Here is an 11780-nt window from a genome sequence, read left to right as displayed (position 1 = left end):
AGAACAATGATGGGGCACCCAGAGCACTGGCTCCTTTTATCCTGTCAAGTTCTGGCCACCGGAAAAGGGCGTCTCTTCACTCTCTCCTTTCCTCCTGCTGAAGGCCCAGGGGCCATAGGCAATTTGTGGAACAGAGATCTCCAAGCCCTTTGCAGCAACAAAGTGCCTCTGATATTGAGTGGAATATGCTGCCTTTGCAGACTGGAGAGGTCTAATCAGGCATTTATCTATGCTCCTAATTAGGGACCTGGAGTGTTATCCCCTTCAGAGATCTCCTAGCTTTATTTTTCCAGGGCTGCCTCCTTCTAGCTTATCTATCAGCAAGGAGCAAGGGAAATGCCTAGCTTTATCCAAGAGGGCTCATCGGAAAACTCCAGATTCCTGGTCTTGTTGAGAAGCTGGGGTGTCCGTGCCAGAGAAGTACCAGGAACCACTCTCTGGATCACTCTAAGGACCACAGCTGTCCGGCAATGGAACAGATCCCCAGGAGGATAGTGGAAATGACTGCATGGCCCCCCAGCAGGGCTACTGTCTGGGGCTTTCTGTATGGGGCAGGCCTAAGTAGTGGTGACCTCAATGTTACCTTTTCAAGTGAGACCCCTTTCAGGCAGCCGGCAGTTCCTAGAGCTGAATTTTTCCTCCTGGACAAGGTGATCTGTTTCATCCTACAAGGTCAGGCCGTGGAGCAACCTCAGGAGCTGGGACATTAGCCCTTCTCTCCCTGGGGAGAAGATCTGCCCCCACGCTCCCTGGGGAAACATTCCATGTCCAGTGACCAAGGTACAGGAGACCCTGAGGCTCACTCCGGGGTTCGGGGTGGGCTGTTCTGCTGGTTTCCTATTACTTCAGGAGCCACTCACTCTTGGAATAGAGAGAACAGCTCTTTTTAGCTCAGGTAGTCCTGGGGCAGGGGATGGAGGGTGAAATACTAAAAAATTATTTCAAAAACAGACACCTGGTAGCTGCTTTAACGCAGGACTCTGACCACTTCTATAACTAAATTGGGGAGCCTTGATCTGTTCGGATCAGCTACAGAGTACTAGACAACTGCTCTGGCTGCTAGAGAAGGGAAAGGGAGAGATGGTGAGCAGGATGAGTGTAGGCCTGGAACGCTGCCTCAGATGGTTTTCCCCTTCACTGTGAACTCCTCTCAGCCTCTGAGGCAGTGATAGAGGCTCATTCTCCAGGGACGCTATCTCCTGACCTTCCTGGCAGGGCCTGGCCCTAAAGCATGAGAAGTGGGTTCCTTGCTCTTCTGAAGCAGATTGCAAGTGCTGATGTTCTGAATGTCAACAAATGGTCGAAGTCCTTTAGCCAGAGTGACCAATGTATGACTCCAGCCCTCAAGAAGCCTGCAGACCAATGAGAGGTATCTACACAAAGAATTTAATGTGGGGCCAAAGCTCTAGAATAACATAAGAGCATTGTGAACAGAGATTAGAGGTATGCTGGGGAGGGAAGCTGATTTACATTAGAGGTTTTAGGGACCTCCAGAAAGCCAGGTTTATACCCCCGACAGCACTCATCACCTGGGCTACCTTAGAGCAGGTGCTCCCAGGCAGCTGGGATTCAAATATGACTTGCAGTAGGAGGAGCAATGGTGTCAGCGGTAGGCTCGGTTGTGGTCACAGTGACAGTAGTAACAAAAAGAGTTAACACTGACTGTTCACTTTGCATGTGCCAAGCATTGTGCTGAGCACTACAAGAATTTCTAATTTAAGCCTCACATTACTAACTTCACAGTTGAAGAAACTGAGGCTTAGTGATGTTAAGGAACTTGCCCAAGGTCAGTCCGTTAATAAGCCAGGGCCGGAACTGGAACTCAAGTGTGTCTGGTTTCAAAGTCCTTGTTCCTAAACATCTCTATCACATAATGTCAGAGATGAGAGTCAGAACCAACAATGCATAGACTTTCTGATGCATGAGGCAGGCATGGCAGCCATGGGCTCTGATTCTCTCGTGCTGGTGTTTCTCATGTGTTGTTAAAACAGATTGATGACACGAGGAGAATGGGAGGTTGCTCCTGAACTGGGGACTTATCTAAGGTGGTTGCTCTAGAGTAGACATCACTCTAGGATTCAGAGAAAAAGTCAACTTAAGTGGGATGAGCAGAAAGAGGAAAAGACTCACTTTCATACAGGGCTATTTTATTCTAGACTCCCGCCATCCCCAGTAGTAGGGCCTTCCTTGAGGGTCTCCCACTGGGTAATGCACATGGTTCTGGTGAGCCGAGTCTCCTGGGCCAAGTTTGCACCTCTGCTGTCGGGCTGAATATGAGCCCCGATATGCTAGAGGAGCTAGATCTCTAACTGGGGACCTTAACAAAAGAACATTTACAAAGTAGGAAAGGTATGAGGCTGGATCTTCAAGGCTGGAGAAGACTTAGGGTAAATAAAAACAGAGTTTCCGGTGCCCAGGGAAAATGCTGCAGAATGAACTGAGCCCATCCGCAGGGAAGCGCCAGGACTAGGGCTGGGGTCCTGGCACCTTTTGTGTTTATTCCACTCACACTCAATGAGCACCTCTCTGTGCAGGCCCTGTGCTGAGGGCTGGTCAGTAAGGGTCTAGATGGTGACGACGGTGATGATGGCAAAGGCAGTGATGGTCGTGACACAGAAGGAAGAGGAGGAAGCTGAGGGAGATTTCCTGACAGAAGTGTTGTGACTGTGGACACACACGGATGCCCCTCCCACCTGATTCCTAGGGGTTTTAATTGCAGAGAATTTTCTTTGGCCTACACAGTAGAATCTCTGACAGTTCCAATTTTCACAGTGTTAGCCACCCTTTGAATAAACATTACACTCCACACCTCAGAGTAGGTGCTCCCAGGCAATGGGGATGCAAGTGAAGTCTTTGACTGATGAGTGTAACCAAGGCCTGAAGAGATTGTTTTATTCAATAAGTATAAACTGAGTGCCTACTGTGTGTACTACTCAATGCTAGACACTGAGAGAGGGAGACATCGAAGATACTCTCCTTTCTAAGAAATTGAGATTGAACCGGATGAGACAAAATATAAGCCCATTAACGTTGTCTTGCTCTTATTATTGCTGTAGCTTAACTCCACATGACAGTATTCAATAATGTGCTTACATGAGTGACTCAGGTAAGCTGTCATTGAAATTTTAATTTTTCTAAAATCAGAATAAAATACATCGGGCTCTCTGAGGTAGGGGTTGAGAACTGGAACGTGAGCCAGACTGGATAGGTGCCCAGTGCATCCGAAAGGCAGTGAGCAGCCCAAGCTGATTGTAGGAGAAGGTTTGACTTGGAGAGCAGAAAGTAATGTGAGAAAGATGGTGGCCAAGGCAATTCCCTTCGCCCTGCAGACAGTGTGGAATTGTGCGAGGGTCCTGAGGGGAAGAAACATCGCAAAGGGAAGAAAACAGTGTTTTAGATTAAAGAACAGGCTCCGTGTTACCCAAGGAGAACTGCGAGAGACAGGACTCCAGAGAGCCCCGAAGGACCTGAGTCCATTTGCGCTACAGTTTCCCGCCGTCTCGGTGAAGGATATTCCTGGAGGGTAAAAGTCCCACTTCACAGAAAACACCACACTGGAGGTAAATAGAAAGCAGTGCCGCGAATAATCCCAAATGAACATATCCAAAGTCATGTCTGCTTGGATGGAGAATGGATCCTTAAGGTCAATTTACTCTAGTCCATTGGCCTTTTGACTACTCCTGAGCGCAGTCATGGGAACCAACATTCTGTAGATCATTAACGGAGAGAGAAAGAAACTTGAAGGATTCTTGAGCTAACTTTGGGGTGACAAGATTTCAGGACAAACTATAGCACCTTAGAACTGGAAGACTTGAAAATGAGCTCTCTGATTATTTGAAATGAGCTCAGTGAAGAAAACTAATGTTCTCTGCTTGTCCGAACCAGTTCAAAAGGAGCCGTTTTTCCATCCTCATCCAAAGTTAGCAAAAAGCTGAAACAATAGTTCATCTGCTTTTCTCTCATTCCCTCCACACCCCTCTTAATACCCTTCACCTTCCTGACATGAAATTCTCTGGGTCCTGGCAAATCCAGTCCCATGACAAACAGGACACGCACCTGAGGGGTGGAGCAGAGCCCACTCTGCAGTCTGGGATTTGAGACATGGTTCTGGGGGCAAGGTGGGAGAGGACGTGGAGAGAGCGAGGCAGAAAGTTATGTGTTAGTAGCAAAGAGAAGGGGCAACTCTGGGCACAGAAGATGAGGAAAGTACCCTAGACAAGATGATTGGGAGTAGCTAAAGACAATTTTGTAGGATGACGAACTGTCCCTGTTTCCCAGGGCCGATGGGTTTTCCAAGACAGAGGGCTTCCAGGGCTACTACCTGGATAGTTCTGGAAAACCTGGGTGGTTGATGACCCAAACATCATCCACCAGAGTACAGAGTACCAGATTCTCCAGTAGTTTGTAGAGGTCAGTGAAGTTACATCTCTCCAAGTCTGTAAAACTTAAATACTCAAGCAATACTCTCCATCCCTACTAGTCCCTCTTGCCCCTGCCCCACCCCTACACACATGTGTTAACATGAATTCTCCAGATTACTAAGAAAACAGGGAGTTGATCCCATCAATTTAAATTAAATTCCACTCTCACTTATCAAATGCCTGCTGTCACAGGCACTGTGCTGAGTAAAATCCCAGACGAGTAGTCAACGTGGTCCAAATTCCCATTTCCTCATGCCGCATGTAGAAGACATTGTGTAGTGAGCTTCTATTTATTAAAACTTAGCAAAGGATGTATAGTAACCTGACATGTGGCAATGGTTCCTTCAGCCCTGCTAGTCTTAAAACTTTGTATCGGCACTCCTTGGCGTCTCTCCACGAACACCTTTCTCTGAGTCTAGGGTCTTCTGCTGTCCTCCCTGTAGCATTAGCATCCCCTTCCTTCTGTCTGCAGGAGCCCAGCTCAGGAGGGGAACGTCCAATACCTCCCCCCTCAAGAGAGAAATGTCACAGCAGCTCAGGAGGGGAATGTTCAATGCTTCCCCCCTCAAGAGAGAAATGTCACAGCAGTTTAGCTGAGTGGCTGCAGGGCCCTTAGGGCACCTTTGTGCCGGTTAGAAAAGATGCCCCTTCCTCTGGGCAGATGCAGCCCTTCGCCTGGGTACATAGCTGAATTTCAGCCCCGACTCGCTCTTCACCCAGCCCTAGTGCTGGGCACAACCTGGACAGCGTTTGGGGCAGCCCTGGGTGGCTTGTTTATATCTCAAGGATAGGCTCATTTTATACTGGTGAGCTGGAGCTTCTGGCCAGAATTCTCTTTCTCCCAAAGGGAGGATCATCAGAGTCCCTTGGCTTCTCTCCTGAGCTCACCTCTTCTTCCAAGGCTGGCTGAGTCCTGTCTTCCAGCCCCCTGAATTTTCCTCTCTGAGCTCTGTGGGAAACTCATGGTCTCCCATTTCCCACCACTGTCCACTCTGGGCTCTGTCCACTGGGAACTGCCCTGCCCTGCTTCCCTCTGGCTTAGAGACCTGCGGACTCGTTTTCATTATTCCCGGCCTGAGTGTCCTTTTGCCCAGAGCACATCCTGGCCTGTGTCTCACTAAGCTTCTCCATTCTTACTTCTCTCTCTCCTCCTCCCACCCTGGCTTCTCATACACTGTGACCATCAGAGCCCCAGCCCTTTAGTGTCGTGCTCTCTAGTTCTATTTCTATTCTCTTTTTTTTTTAAAAAAGAGAAACTCTCTGAGCTCTTTACAATTCCCCCACCGCCCACCCCCACTACCTGCCTCAAACAAGAGACTTCCTCTAAGCTCAATGCACAGAGGTATGTCAGACAAGCTGGGTCTCGCTCTGGGAAGGACACGTTTTCTCCCATTTGCTCCTGGCAAAATACTGCCAGGCTCTCATTCTTGTATTATTTCACCCATCTCCTTACCACAGACCCCTCTCCCCACCCCCAGCCAGTTCTGCAGGAAGTTTGTAAGGTATTTTCTACTCTCCTTTGTCGTATTTCTTTTTTCCGAAAGAGAATAGAGAGGCTGGGGGAAGTGCCTTAATCTTTTGATCTTGACTATGAAGTTTGAAGCTTGATCCGCCTCTTCCTTTGCCCATTTCCAAAGCAAACAAGCCAGGCTCCACTGCGGGTGGTAATTAAGCCAGTCATCGCTAATGACATGCTCTCTATCTCCCATCGGAGCACAGTGCAGCGCTGTCCAAACAGGAGGAAGAAGACCAACTCCACCCCCACCCTGTCCCCTAGGGGAAGCCACTGGAGAAGTGGGTTGGGCCTAGGGGAGCACCTGCCTCAGGCGTGAGAGAAATGGCCATAACCCTTCCCTTTGCCCACATTATAACTGAGCCTGCTGGTCTCTATGGACAGGAGAGGTGAGGGACAGGAGAAGACAGGGCGGAAGCACGCAAGGGCACGGATGACCACAGGCAAGGTAGGAACTGGGAGGAAAAAATGTAAAAGTAGCACATCAAGAAAGAAATATAAAAAATAAGTGAGTATTTTAGGAAAAGGAAACTAGAAAAGACTGGATCAGTGGGGAGAGGTGAGTTGGTCCTGAGCTGAGGGGCTAAAAACACAGGGAGAATGAAGGGTGAGCCCAGAGGCTGGAGGCTGGGGCTTGAACTGAGCCTTTGGCAGCTCCACTCCAGCCTGGTTGGAAGGAATGAGTTACTGGCTGGCTGCAAGGAACATCCTCACTGCTGTGCCGAGGAGCCCTAAGCACTACCCTCCAGAATGCAAGTCTGCCAGGGACCTAGAGGCTCAGGCAGGTGGGTCTCAGGCGATGCTCAGTGATGACAACTGAGGGTGGGGTCAGAGTGTGAGCTCCTCCCTCTGTAACTGAGACCACTGCCCAGCCCTCTGAAAAGTTCTGTCCGCCTTCCCTTGTAGAGAAGGAGACCTGTAGACCAAGTCCCCATCTCCCCAGTGTCATGGGCTCCCACTGAGACAAGTAGGACTTTATGGCTAGGCTATAAGATGTGACAATGAAGCTGTGGGTTCAGGAGGCTAGTTGTGAAATGAGCCTACAGATCAGAGAGTAGGGGAGAGTGACACGCACTAGGACGCAAGAAGTCTGTAGGTGTGAGTCAGTGAACACAGGGGTCTGGGGCATACTACCTTCTAGTCAGGGAAAAGGAACAGCTGGGCAACATGCCGCAAGGGTGGGCACTGTATTGCATAACAGAGAGCCAAAGGAGAGGACTGAGAGGGACCAGCAGACATGGGGGAGAACTTTCTGGAAATAGATGTGGGCTGCGCGGGCCGAGGAGAATGTGATGGGGGAAGAACTGCTGGCTTGGACTGGAATCCAGCAGAAAACTAACCTGGCAATAGAGCCTCAGGTGTAGACATGAAGTGATCATTTGTTGGAAGCTTACTTGATACATTTTAACTCATTTCATCCTCATATCAATCCTATAAGAACAAAAATGTTCTTATTTTTCCCACTTTACAAACAAAGAAACATAGGAGCAAGGAAACTGAGTTGCCCAAGTCATGGTTATAAGTGGCAAAAGAAACAAAACAACAATGGGATTCACTCTAGACTGGCCAAGTGCTAAGTGTATGTCTTTATATACTGGGTGACTTCCTACATTAAGGTCCCCTCCAGCCCTGTGATCCATGAGGCTCTGGTTCAGGTCATGAGTTGGGAGCAGCTTTAATCTGGAAGTTGGTGCTATATCTGGGGTTCCAGCAAGAAGGATCTGCAACCCTGAGAGCCCTCCCGGGAATAGGCTGATTAGAAGCAAGAAGGAGGGATTCAGGCAATAAGCCTCTAATTGGGACCCTGGCATCTACTGGGAGACAGAGCGAGGGTGGGGCGGGAGGGGAGATGGAATGGGTGATAGAAAGTGGTCTGCAAGAGACAAGAGACCCTCAGCATCTCTGGTGGTCCTGGCAGCATTTGCCAAACGTGAACTTAAGAGTCAAGGGATGATGCCATAAGCAAACTGATTATCCTACAAGCAATTGTCATCCAGAAGGTGGCAGAGGTGGTGGAGATCCTGGAAGAAAGGTTGGAGGCAGCTGGCAAAGGGCAGCTCAAACCTCAGAGCAGCTGCCAAATGTGATCTGAAAAGTCTTTAAGATGATCCCTCTCTCCAACAAGTCATATCCCTTTCACCTCCTCCAGGAAGCCTTCCCAGATTGTCCGTGTTCAGCTCTGATCCTTTCCTTCCTCTTGGCTGTGCTTTGCTAGCGCTTCCATGCCTGGATTATCTACTGCATGAGAGACACAGAGAGAGAGAGAGAGAGAGAGAGAGAGAGAGAGAGAGAGAGAGAGAGAGAGAGAGAAAGAGAGAGAGAGAATCTCAGAGCACCCCACCCCACCTCCATATAGCCATTGCAGGGGCTGCTACACAGTGTGGGTGGAGCTGGGGAGCTTATTGCTGAGTAATGGGGACTCTCACGCTCAGAACCTCCAGATCAACACCAACATTCTCAGGCACCCATTGAGAAAGAGCAGTCCGAAGGCCCTGAGTTCTCTGATTAGAGGTGAAGAGGTTTGGGCAGCAGCAGCCCCCCTCCCCCACCCACCTCCTGTGACAGGAGAAGTCAGAGAGGAGAGGGAGAGGAGACAGGAGCCAGGGCCTGGGCAATATGGAGGCTGAGACCAGCCTGGGCATGCCAGGGAATGAAACAGCATCTCCTCCAGCTGGCAGCTCCACAGTGGGCACAGAGCCTGTCCAAGATCATTTCACACCCTCTCTGTTGTAGGGAAGTCTCCAGGGCCACGCAGATGGAAAGTGCAGTACCCGGATCTGATGACAGAGGGCAGTATATGCACAAAATACAGGCACAGAGAAGTTATTTTTTTCCTGCTTGGAAATTAGCCAGCCATTGGTAACTGGATGGGAATGTACATCAATGAATAGACCCAGATCCCTCTGCCCTGCACTTAGCACATTTCAGCCAGGTGTCTGGGCACAGTCCTGCTGTGAATTGACTGATTGTGAACCAGTGCATGACTGGCAAACACAGAAGGCTTCATAAACACACATTAACAATTCACTTAATAACAACTAATATCTATTGGCTGCAAACCGTATTCCAAGCACTGTATTTCTTCCATTATCCCTTTTCACATTCTCAACTCTCTTCTAAGGTGAAAGTGTTACCAGAGAGTGGGGATCCTCTACCAGCGCGTTGTTCAGGTTCTTGATGTCTCAAACAAAGAATTGAGCAAAACACCGAAATACAGTAGAAAAGAAAAGTTTTGTTAGAAGGAAAAGTACACTTCCAGAAATGGAAGCGGGTCTGAGCCAGAGAAGGCTGGCTTAAAAGGCCTGCTAACAAAGCCTTTGGGGTTTTTATCCCTATTTGCTGTGGGTGGTTACTTTTCTTAGAGGGGTGGGCTTCCTTGATTGACAGGACTCAATGATTCATCATTTTGCATTCTGCGCATGTGTTCCCAGAATTCAGTCTTATAATGATGTTAATGAACTTCCAGGCATATGCATTATATTATAATGATGGTATAATGAGGCTCAGATAAATTGAAGGTTGTTGGGGTCTTCATTGCATAGGTGCGTAGGTGTGGGTGACTAGCTTAAACTGGTACCTAATTCTCTGCCTACTTGTTTCTTTGTGTGAGTTTAAAAACTGCCTTCCGTCTTGCTTTATTGTGGGCGGATTAGGGCAGATCCCTTCTAGGATAGGACAACCTCAGTGTCTTTGCAGGCAGACCCAAATTCCCCTAACTTTCCTGCCTAATTCTTTTCCAAGAGCCATGAACCTCCTTATTATTAGTATGGATATTGAGGGATGGGAAGTCTCTTCTTTCATATCTGTTTCCTGCTGAGAATGGGTGTAGTCCTTGCCTACAGGGGTTTCATGAAGCTCTTTCTCTTTCTGCCTCAGTCAGGATAGGGTCTTGGGTTTCCTGCTAAAGTGCTATTTAGTCCCTAGACAAGGAAAAGAAGATACCAACTTATTATTTAAATCATATATCTATTAATTTCTATTATTGATTTGTTTATTAAGTGAGTAAAGGGAAACAGGCTTGGTTAATATATTTCTTAAAGAGTAAAAAAAAAAAAAACCTTGGCCTGGAAGTCCTCCCTCTCAGACTCTAAGGCTTTCAACACCATTTCTGCTAACAATAGGCTGATGACCCTTATCAATAGCCAGAGGATCTAAGTCACCAGTTTGGAGCAAATATCAGGATTTGAGGGAGAGGGCCTTTTTCCCTAAGAAAAGAAGAAAACTTAACTAGGTTTACTAAAAAGATTAAAAATTTTTATAAGTGGTATCCTATCTCAAGTGTGGACTATGGAATTGGACTGGGGTTCAACTCCCAAGGCTGCCATTTACTAACTACGTGATGTTGGACAGGTTATTTAAGCCCGCTGAGCCTCAATATCCTCATTAGTGAGATGTACATTATTATAATAGCACCTTATGACAATAATCCCTGTCAGGTTGTTGGGAGAGTTAATCAAGTTAATTCTGAACAGACATAAACTGTTCAAAAGAGTTAGTGCTAAGAACAGTACCTGGCATATAGGAAGCACTCAATAAGTACCAGTTTATGTCAATCCTATTTTACAAGGACAGGGTCCTTCACTAGCCATTAGAAGAGCCAGGGTTTGAAGCCAGCTAGTATGCTAGACCTAAGGAGGCTGGCTATTTGCCTGACATGGTGCTGGCTTATGCCTGTCATCTGAGGATCGAATTCAGCATGTGTCCAGAATAAAAGTGTCCCAGTTTGGTTGATAAACGTATAAACTGCATACACATGGATGCATAGAAAGCAATTTTTTTAACCTGAATGTGTTTCATCTTTTGCATGCCAAATCATCTGGACATGCATGTACCTAGAACTCTTTCTCTCCCGTGAAGGTAAGCTAGACTAAGCCACACATTCCTGTGGCAAACGTATGTTGAGTGCTGACTGTGAGCTAGGCTTGAAGAACCAGGAAAAAGGAGCTGTGAGCGGGGAGGGTGAGACGACAGATGTGTGCACAGCTAACATGACACCCGGAAAATAAAGCACCAACTGTAATACAGTCAGGAATGGTGCTGTGGGTGTGCGGGGCTGTGAACTTGGGCAGAGCACTTAGCCATCCGGGACTGCATTTGCTCCCCTATATAGTAGAGGGACAGGAGAGAGCTGCTGAGACAGCAGCTCTAATGTTCCTTCTCTTTTAATGCTTGATGACTTAACAGAGTCCACCGGAAAGGACCAGAAAATGCATGAACACAGGAGGTGGCATTTTAGCTGGGCCACAAAAGATAAATAGGCTTTTAGTAAATGGAGCATGAGTTCCCATGATTGAAAAATCATATTTGCAAAGGTCTGTGGGCTTGAAAAGTTCTGGCCTGCTTAGAGAAATACTGGAGCATAAGGACAGGAAATGACATAGGAATAGGAGGGGTCATGAGCGCCTTGAATGCCACTTTCAAACGAGGCTCATCCTTGGAATGTGGTCTTGCCTTTGAGGATTCTGCTCCTTAGCGCTGTGCTCAAGTCAACTGTGCCAACTGATTCTAAGAAAACAAACACTCTTGCAGAAACACACACACACACTAAAAGATCACTCTTCTTACCTTAGTTTTTCTTCATAACAGTTATCACTACCGACAGCGTATTATACATTCCTTTGTTAGTTGCTTATTTTTACTCTTCCCACCAGACTGTAAGCTCTCTGAGAACAGAGTCTGTGCCTGTTTGTTTACTGCAGCATTCCCAGTACCTAAGCAATGCCTGGCTCACTAAGGAGTTTCCAATGAGCCACTGCTATATAAAAAAAATACAGATGCATCCATAAACACATATGCATACAGGCCTCAAACTTTAAGGTGAAAAAGATCTGGCTGGAAGAAAAGGA

This window comes from Pteropus medius, unplaced genomic scaffold (genome assembly GCF_902729225.1).
Source record: "Pteropus medius unplaced genomic scaffold, Ma_sr-lr_union100, whole genome shotgun sequence".
NCBI classification, from domain to species: domain Eukaryota; kingdom Metazoa; phylum Chordata; class Mammalia; order Chiroptera; family Pteropodidae; genus Pteropus; species Pteropus medius.
This window is presented reverse-complemented; position numbering follows the sequence as displayed.